Consider the following 9944-nt stretch of genomic DNA (forward strand, 5'->3'; position numbering starts at 1 on the left):
CACGCGTGTTCAAGGATTTCTTTGAAAACCCACTGAGCTGTTAGGTGGCCCTAGTGGCATGGGGCTGTCATTCTTCTGGAGTTACTGGTGGGGATAGTGAGCTCAAGAGAAAGAGACTAGCCTGGCCGACATGGTGAAATCCTGTCTCTTCTAAAAAGAATACAAAAATTAGCCAGCTGTGGTGGCAGGCACTTGTAATCTCAGCTACTCGGGAGGCTGAGGCAGAAGAATCACTTGGACCTGGGAGGTAGAGGCTGCAGTGAGCCGAGATCGTGCCACTGCACTCCAGCCTGGGTGACAGAGTGAGACCCTTTCTCAAAAAAAAAAAAAAAGGAAAGGAAGGAAAGAAGAAGGAAAGGAAAGGGAAAGGAAGGGAAAAGAAAAGAAAGTGGGGGAGGGAGGCAGAGAGAAAGAGGGAGGAAAGAGGGAGGGAGGAAGGAGGGAGGGAGGGAGGGAGGGAGGGAGGGAAGGAAGGAAGGAAGGAAGGAAGGAAGGAAGGAAGGAAGGAAGGAAGGAAGGAAGGAAGGAAGAGAGATGCCCCACCCAGGGTCCCACAGTCAGGACTGAGACAGCCAGCACTCAAAACTGCCCCTTGGGCCAGGCACAGTGGCTCACACATGTAAATCCCAGCACTTTGGGAGGCCAAAGCAGGAGGATCGCTTGAGCCCACGAGTTTGAGACCAGCCTGGGCAACATAGCAAGATCCTGACTCTACAAAAAATATAAAAAATTAACCAAGTGTGGCAGTGTGGACCTGTAATTCTAGCTACTTAGGAGGATGAGGTTGGGAGTATCACTCGAGCCCGGGAAGTCAAGGCTGCAGTGAGCTATGATCGCACCACTGCACTCTAGCCTGGGCGACAGAGCAAGATCCTGTCTCAAAAAATATATATAAACACTGCCCCTTAGACTCCAGTGTCCATGCCCCCCTCAGGCCACATGATACTGTGCCCCTCAAGCTCCCGCTGAAGCTCCACCTGTCCCACCTAAGCCCTCATGCCCCTCATCTGGGCCAGGCATGGTGGCTCATGCCTGTAATCCCAGCACTTTGGGAGGCCGAGATGGGCGGATCACGAGGTCAGGAGATCGAGACATCCTGGCTAACACGATGAAACCCGTTTCTACTAAAAATACAAAAACTTAGCCGGGCATGGTGGTGGGCACCTGTAGCCCCAGCTACTCAGGAGGCTGAGGCAGGAGAATGGCGTGAACCCGGGAGGCAGAGCTTGCAGTGAGCTGAGATCGTGCCACTGCACTCCAGCCTGGGCAACAGAGCAAGACTCCGTCTCAAAAAAAAAAACCCTAGTCTGATACCCCAGGATGTCCCAGTCAGCCTGCCCAAGGCAGCAGAAATTAACTGGCAGGCTGGAGTGGCCATTGTCGGGGCCAGGAGCCAGGGATGAGGACTGGGGGGACCCAGGGACTGGACACGAGGAGATCTGCATTAGGACTTGGCTCTCTGTGTGATTCCAGGCAGGTCACCTTGTGTCTGAGCCTGTTTTGTCATCTGAGACTCTGGGAGACACCCACCCCTCACACCCTGCCACAGTCCTCAATCACTTCCTTCCTCTGGCCTGAGGGTGAGCCCTCCTTTCCTGCTACCCCTGGTCCTAAGGTCCACCGAGACCTCCTTTGACCTGGCATCGAGCTTGGAGCATGCCATATGTGGGAGGTCCCAGAGTCCAGGCGGAGGGGAAGCGTTCCTACAACACAGTCACTAGAAGCCGAACTGACAGTCTCAGTAGGAAACGAGTTCTTTGTCACGCGGGGTGTGCAAGACATAAGATATCAGTTTCCAGATCCATGTTCCCAAACAGAGGAGAGTCTACGGTATTTATTCCAGCAAGGGATGTGGGTACAGTGCGACCAAAAGATTCCGCCCAGCGGGGGTAGGAGGACAAGACGCCCGGTGTCCTCAGGACTCCTGAGTCTGCAGCTATGGGGAACTTGATCCCGACAGAAGGAGAACTTTCCGGTTCAGATGATCGACAACCAGGATAAAGCTGGCCCAGGTAGTCCCAATTCAGGAAACTTCCTGAACTTCCCGGGGAGGGGCCCAGGGAACCCAAAGGCAGGTGGTCAATTTCTATCAAACATGAAATAAGGCCGGGCGCAGTGGCTCATGCCTGTAATCCCAGCACTTTGAAAGGCTGAGGTGGGAGGATCACGTGAGGCCAGGAGTTTGAGACCAACCTGGTCAACAGAGTGAGACCTCATCTCTACAAAAAAAAAAAAAAAAAAAAAAAAAGTAAACATCAGCCGGGCCTGATGGCATGTGGTCCCAGTTACTCAGGAGACTGAGGCAGGAAGATCACTTGGCCCAGGAGGTCTAGCCTGCAGTGAGCTGTGATCAAACCACTGTACTCCAGCCTGGGTGACGCAGCAAGAATTTTTCTTAAATAATAATAATAACAACAAACCCCGCACCTCTATAGGCCCGTAAGACCCCCTGCCCTCCTTTCCCTCCAGCTCCCCATCCCTCCCTGTCTGCTACTCAAACACTCCAAGCTGATTTTTATTTTTATTTTTATTTTTTAGACAGAGCCTCTCTCTGTTGCCCAGACTGGAGTGCAGTGGCTCAATCTCGGCTCACTGCAACCTCCACTTCCCAGGTTCAAGTGATTCTGCTGCCTCAGCCTCCCAAGTAGCTGCGACTACAGGTGCGCGCCACCATGCTCAGCTAATTTTTGTATTTTTAGTAGAGACTGGGTTTCACCTTACTGGCCAAGCTGGTCTTGAACACCTAACCTCAAATGATCCACCTGCCTCGGCCTCCCAAAGTGCTGGGATTACAGGTGTGAGCCACCACGCCTGGCCCTCCAAGATGATTTTTACCTTGGGGACTTCTCATGTACTATTTCCCCTGTGAAAAGGCTCTTCCCCCATTGGTGGTTTCTCTTTACCCTCTGGCCTCACGTTTTCAGAGCCACTCCAACCTCCTGGCCAAAGTTGCCACCCACTCCATCACTCCCTCTCCTGTCTCTCTGTTCTGTAGTCTTCCTAGCCCTCATCACGCTCTGAAATTACTACCTAGATGTTCATTTATTTGTCTGACGCTTTGTGGGCAGGGCCAGGTCCAGGCTCTGACCCCAGCCCCAGCATCATATAGCAGGCATGAGGGTGGTTGACTAAGTGACTGGGGGACTGCTGCTCTGCCTACTCGGATGTGGATGAAGACGCCTCCTTTTTATTTATTTATTTATTTATTTTTGTTTTGTTTTGTTTGAGATGGAGTCTCACTCCCTTGCCCAAGCTGGAGTGGAGAGCCTCAATCTTGGCTCACTGCAAACTCTGCCACCCGAGTTCAAGCAATTCTCATGCCTCGGCCTCCTGAGTAGCTGGGATTACAGGTATGCACCACCGCACCCAGCTAATTTTTGTATTTTTAGTAGAGTCAGGGTTTCACCATATTGCCCAGGCCGGTCTTGAACTCCCGACCTCAGGTGATCTGCCCACCTTGGCCTCCCAAAGTGCTGGGATTACAGGCGTGAGCCACCGTGCCCAGCTCGGGTGAAGATTCTGATGGGGGTGGAGGTGTCACCCCTTGCACTTGCTCCCAAGACCCCCTAGAGTCAGACGTGTCCCCCATGCAGAGAGTCGAATGCCAGGTCTCTATCTCTCAAGGTCTCTGTCTGTCTCATTCTGACTCTGACCATCTTTTCTTTCCCATCTCTGTCTCTCTCTCAATGTCTCTCTTGCTTACTATCTCCGTCTCTCAGTCTTGTTGCCTCTGTACTTCTGTCTCTGTCTCCCTGTCTCTGTCTCCCTCTGTCTCTGACTCACCATCTCTCTTGGCCACCATCTCTCTATCTCTCTGGGTCCCTGACTCTCTCACCATCTTTGCCGCCTGCCCTGGCCCGGCCAGTTGGGGGACAAGGGGTGACAAGCAGTCAGGGCGCCTGCCGCTTGTTTTCCCGCCCATGCTGGCAGGGAGCCCAGCCCTGCCGGGCCACTGTTCAGGAATCCTCCAGCCTCCCCGCTCCAGCCACCAGGCGCGGCCACCGCCAGCCTCTCCACCCAGCACATTCTGTCCCAAGCAAAGAGCGCCAGGGGTGGGGTGGGGGTAGGGGTGGGAGGGGGACGCATTCCTGCTGAGCTCTAGTTACAGGACAGCTTGTCCTGGTGGCCCCACCAGCACAGCCTCCTGATGGCTCCCCGTCCTGCTCTGGGGTTAGACCTTCCTGAATGAGGCCAAACCCCCTCTGCCAGTTCGTGCCCACCTCAGGGCCTTTGCACCAGCCGTGCCTTCCACCTGGCACTCCGTCTCCCTAGATCTCCCCAACACCTCCTCCGCCTGCACATCTGAGACCTCACATCACCTTCTCAGCAAGTCCCCTCTGTCCCTAGGCCAGGGCACCCCGAATTCCCCTCCTGCTGCCCCAGTGCATTTAACTTCCTGGTCCTCCCCACCTCCCCGGGGTTACATATTCACTCGTTTGTTGATGTGGTGTCTATTACACCAGGGCCCCACTGTGTCCCAGCATCCCGAACACACAGTAGGCGGCTCAGTGAAGGTTTTTACAATTGACATCTTTTCCTCCCAAAGCTCAGCCCACCCAGGTTCACCCATGTGGCTCCCCAGTTCCTGACCTACCCCACCCCTGCCTCACCCTGCCTCCACCACCCCTGCACCCCAATGCACCAGGATTCTCCAAGCCCCCCTGCCTTGGCCCAGGGAGTTCTCTCCACCAGATGTACCTTTCTGAGAGAGGGGCTGGGTGCATTGAGGGGCAGGGGCGGCTGGAGTTCAGACGCACCTTTTGAGCGAGGGGCTGGGCCTCTCTGTCACTGGGCTCCAGGCACAGGGCAGTCATGATGTACACACACACGTGCAAACACACACGCACACTAAGCCTCTCTGCAACACAGAAAAACCAGCCAGTGAACTCGGGCACAAGCAGCCGGGCATGTGGTGTTCATGGGGTGCTCACATGTGAGGTCCCCCAACTCCTAGGGCGATGCGGTTATGGCCCGGATCCTACAGGTGGGGCCCAGATGTGGGCTTTGAACCCACGCCAGATATGCACAAACCTATCCAAACACACACGTCTCTGCCCTCGCTTCCCCCACCCGGGAGTCACCCCCCACACCTTGTTTTTGATGTTCAGGAAAGTCCCCAGAAAGCATCGGGCCCGGGCAAGGGGCCAGGAGGAAATGGTGACTCAGCCGGTGGCCATCAGTGCCTGCCACGCTGGGCTGGGTGGCCTGATCTGGACTGGGCGGCCCTATCTGGGAGGATCCACAGAAGACAACAATAAGAGATGAGGGCGTGGGTGCGGGGTAAAAAGGACTTGGCCCAAGAACGATCAGAGAGGGGATGGACCACTCTGTGCTCCAACACTTCAACCCTGCTGGGCCTGATTGACAAGTGGGGAAACTGAGACACAGGGAACAAGTGACTTGGCCAAGGCCCCCCAGCCAAGATGGTACAGGCAAGGGGATCCCCTAAGTCCTTAGCACAGGGGTCTGGGGGAATGTCTATCTGCCCTACTTTTTTTTTTTTTTTTTTTTTTTTTTTTTGAGACAGGGTCTCACTCTGTCCGTCAGGCTGGAATGCAGTGGCACGATCTCAGCTCACTGCAATCTCCGCCTCCTGGGTTCAAGTGATTCTCCTGCCTCAGCCTCCAAGTAGCTGTGATTACAGGCACCTGCCCCCACGCCCAGCTAATTTTTGTATTTTTAGTAGAGACGGGGTTTCACCATGTTGGCCAGGCTGGTCTCAAACTCCTGACCTCAGGTGATCTGCCCACCTCGGCCTGCCAAAGTGCTCGGATTACAGGCATGAGCCATGATGCCCGGCTCCCTGCCCTACTTTCTGAGGCTCAGAAAGACCCAGATCTACTTCCTGGTTTCCTGTGTGGTCATGTGACCAGGCCTGGCCAATTAGAGCCTTTTGTTATCACAGACACAGGGATTGGGTCAGGGGTAGGCACGTGATCCTGGCTGGGCCAATCATGTTACGAGTTTGGAGACTCCCTGGAAGAAGGCCCAGAAGTAAGGAAAATCATCTTGGACGCATAATGAGGACAGTGGATCAGAGAGTCCTAAGGACACTGGCGAAGAGCAGAGCAGGACTCACATAACCCCAGATCCCCGTGGAATCAGGGTGGAGCCAGAGGGAAGGTTGAAGGCTGGAGGGTCCTGAGAGGCCTTGCAGAAAGAGAGGGCATTGGAGTTGGGGCTTTGATGGATGAAGAGGAACTAGGGAAAGGCATTCCAGGCAGAAGGAACCGCCTGTACAACCACAGCAGGCAGGTGGGAGCTAGGCGTGTCCTCAGCCACCCCAGTGGCCCCATGGGGCTGGAGCATAGAGAAGCATCTGCAAATGTGTTTATTTAATATTTGAGATGGAGTTTTGCTCTGTTACCCAGGCTGGAGTGTAGTGGCACGATCTTGGCTCACTGCAACCTCTGCCTCCTAGGTTCAAGCAATTCTCCTGTCTCAGCCTCCTGAGTAGCTGGGATTACAGGCGCACGCCACCATGCACAGCTAATTTTTTTGTATTTTTAGTAGAGACGGGGTTTCACCATGTTGGCCAAGCTGGTCTTGAACTCCTGACCTCAGGTGATCCACCCGCCTGGGCCTCCCAAAGTGCTGGGATTATAGGCGTGAGCCACTGCGCCCGGCTATTTATTTATTTTTTGAGATGGAGTCTTGCTCTATTGCCCAGGCTAGAGTGCAGTGGTACGATCTTGGCTCACTGCAAGCTCCGCCTCCCAGGTTCAAGCAATTTTCCTGCTTCAGCCTCCTGAGTAGCTGGGATTACAGGCGCCCGCCATCACGCCAAGCTAATTTTTGTATTTTAAAAGAGACGGGGTTTCACCATGTTGACCAGGCTGGTCTTGAACTTCTGACCTCAAGTGAGCTGCCCGCCTCAGCCTCCCAAAGTGATGGGATTACAGGCGTGAGCCACATGCCCGGCTTAGATGTGTTTATTTGTCTTTGTGCTCAATTCTCCCACCTACAAGCCCCCTAAGGGCAGGACCGGGTCTGCTTTGTTGGTGGCCAGCAGTTGTCCGTTAATATTTGTGATACAGGTGAACCAGGCCACGTGAATCCTTGAACCGGGGCTGAGAGCCAGCGCTTTCTTTTAGGGACACAAACAGGCAGGATGGGCAGGGGGTGGTGAATAGGGAGGATTGGGTACATGAGGCAGAAGAGCCTGGGGCTTTATGACCCCTGAAGCCTGTGACCCAGAAGGGACCAGGCCCAGGCCACAGTCCAGGCAGGAGAGGGCGTGTCCCCATCGGTGAACCACCGCACCACCCCCCACCCCACCCCTGGCCCCTGGCCATGGTGCTTAGGAGGGATGCAGGGTGGAGCTCCCGGTCTGGGCTCTGGGACCACCTCTTCCTCCTTGTGTGACCGTGACCGTGGGCAAAGGACCGCGCCCCTCTGAGCCTCAGTTTCGTCATCTGGAGCTTGACTTCGCTGTATGTCAGGGTAAGGACTGCACACAGAGTGGGTGCAGCGTCTGTGGGGTAGCATAGGGGTGCTGAGGCAGCGGGTGAGGGGTAGGCTTGTCTGGAACATGCCGTTAGCAGTTCCCAGCCTCTTTGAAAACAGGAAACTGGCTCTCCTGGGAGCCCCCTGCTGCGCTTCCTGAGTCTCTGCGCGTGCTGCGGCGGTGTGGGCAGGCACGTGTGTGTTTGCGTGTTTGCAGGCGGCCTGGAATACAGCTGGACCCGCCTGCGTGTGCCTGTGTGTGTGTGTGTTGGGCCACCTGTGGCGTTGCCCAGAGGCATGTGCGCAGACACCCGTTGCCTGTGCTAGAACATGGATCCGTGGATCTCAGCCAATGTGGGAAGCAGACAGTGGCTTGATTGGGGCACTTTTGAGTCTGAGTCTAAGTGTTAAGCCTGTGTGACGGTCAGCAGCGGCGGCTGGTGTGTGCTGGGACTGATTTGGGCCGGCAGAACCTGTATGGTGGCCCCAAGGCCTCTGAAACCCCGGATCAGCCCTGATTCAGCTGCTGATGTTGGCTTTATTTATTTATTTATTTATTTTGAGACAGGGTCTTGCTCTGTTGTCCAGGCTGGAGTGCAGTGGTGCCCTGATAGCTCACTGTGGTCTCAACCTCCTAGGCTCAAGCTATCCTTCCATCTCATCCTCCTGAGTAGCTGGGTCGACCACCACACACCCAGCTAATTTTTGTATTTTTTTAGACATGGAATCTTACTATGTTGCCCGGGCTGGTCTCAAACCCCTGAACTCAAGCAATCCTCCTGTCTCAGCTCCACAAGCACTGAGATCACAGACATGAGCAGCGGCCCCCTTTTTTTTTTTTTTTTTTTTGAGACAGTCTCACTCTGTTGCCCAGACTGGAGTGCAGTGGTGCAATCATATCTCACTGCAGCCTCGACCTCCCAGGCTCAAGTGGTCCTCCTGCTTCAGCCTCCCAACCATCGGGGACCACAGACACAAGCTACCATGCCCGGCTAACTATTTTTTTTTTTTTTTTTTTAGATGGAGTCTCATTCTGTCACCCAGGCTGGAGTGCAGTGGCAAGATCTTGGCTCCCTGCAACCTCTGCCTCCCAGGTTCAAGTGATTCTCCTGCGTCAGCCTCCAGAGTAGCTGGGATTATAGGCATGCACCACCACATCTGGCCAATTTTTTATATTTTTGGTAGAGACAGGGTTTCACCATGTTGGCCAGGCTGGTCTCAAACTCTGGAACTCAAGTGATCATCCTGCCTCAGTTTCCCAAAGTGCTGGGATTACAGGCATAAGCCACCATGTCTGTAATTTTATTTTGTTATTATTTTTATTTTTGTAGAAACATAGGTTTCCCTGTGTTTCCAGGGCTGATCTCAAAATGCGATCCTCCTGCCTCAGCTTCCCAAAGTGCTGGGATTACAGGAGTGAGCCACCACGACTGGTCTACAACAGGTTCATTGTCACCTCAGGGCCCTTTTTTTTTTTTTTTGAGACAGAGTTTTGCTCTTGTTGCCCAGGCTGGAGTGCAATGGCGTGATCTCGGCTCACTGCAACCTCTGCCTCCAGGGTTCAAGCGATTCTCCTGCCTCAGCCTCCCAAGTAGTTGGGATTACAGGCATGTGCCACCACGTGCAGCTAATTTTGTGTTTTTAGTAGAGATGGTTGTTCTCCATGTTGGACAGGCTGGTCTCGAACTCCCGACCTCAGGTGATCTGCCCGCCTTGGCCTCCCAAAGCGCTGGGATTACAGGCGTGAGCCATCGCACCCAGCACCTCAGGGCCTTTCTACGTGTTGTTCTTTCTGCCCAGATAGCTCTTCCCCTCGCTCATTACAAAGCTTGCACTTTCTCTTCCTGAAGATGTCAGTTTAATAATTCCCTCCTTTGAGACCTTTCCACTTCTTCTTCTTTTTTTTTTTTTTTTTTTAAATTTTTGTGGAGCGCAGTGGCATGATCTTGGCTCACTGCAGCGTCTGCCTCCCAGGTTCAAGCAATTCTTCTGCCTCAGTCCCCCAAGTAGCTGGGACTACAGGCATGTGCCACCACACCCAGCTAATTTTTGTGTTTTTAGTACAGACGGGGTTTCAACGGGTTGGCCAGGCTAGTCTCGAACTCCTGACCTCCAGTGATCCACCCACCCTGGCCTCCCAAAGTACTGGGATGACAGGCGTGAACCACCGTGCTCAGCCCCTTTCACCTCTTTCACAAAAGCAGCCCTATTCTGTCTCTCAGTTCCTTTTAATTCCTTGCCTTGCCCTTCTCACGGTTTGTAATTACAATGTATTGACAGGATCACAGCCTGTCTTCCACCTCCCCTCTGTACTGGGAGCTCCAAGTAGGCGGGTCATAGCATGCAGTAGGTGCTCAATAAATTTCCTGGCTGGGTGTGGTGGCTGACACCTGTATAAAGCGCTTTGGGAGGCTGAGATGGGAGGATCGCTTGAGGCCAGGATTTTGAGACCAGCCTGAGCAACGTGGTGAAGCCCCATCTCTACTAAAAAAAAAAAA

Source organism: Macaca nemestrina, chromosome 20 (genome assembly GCF_043159975.1).
Source record: "Macaca nemestrina isolate mMacNem1 chromosome 20, mMacNem.hap1, whole genome shotgun sequence".
NCBI classification, from domain to species: Eukaryota; Metazoa; Chordata; class Mammalia; order Primates; family Cercopithecidae; genus Macaca; species Macaca nemestrina.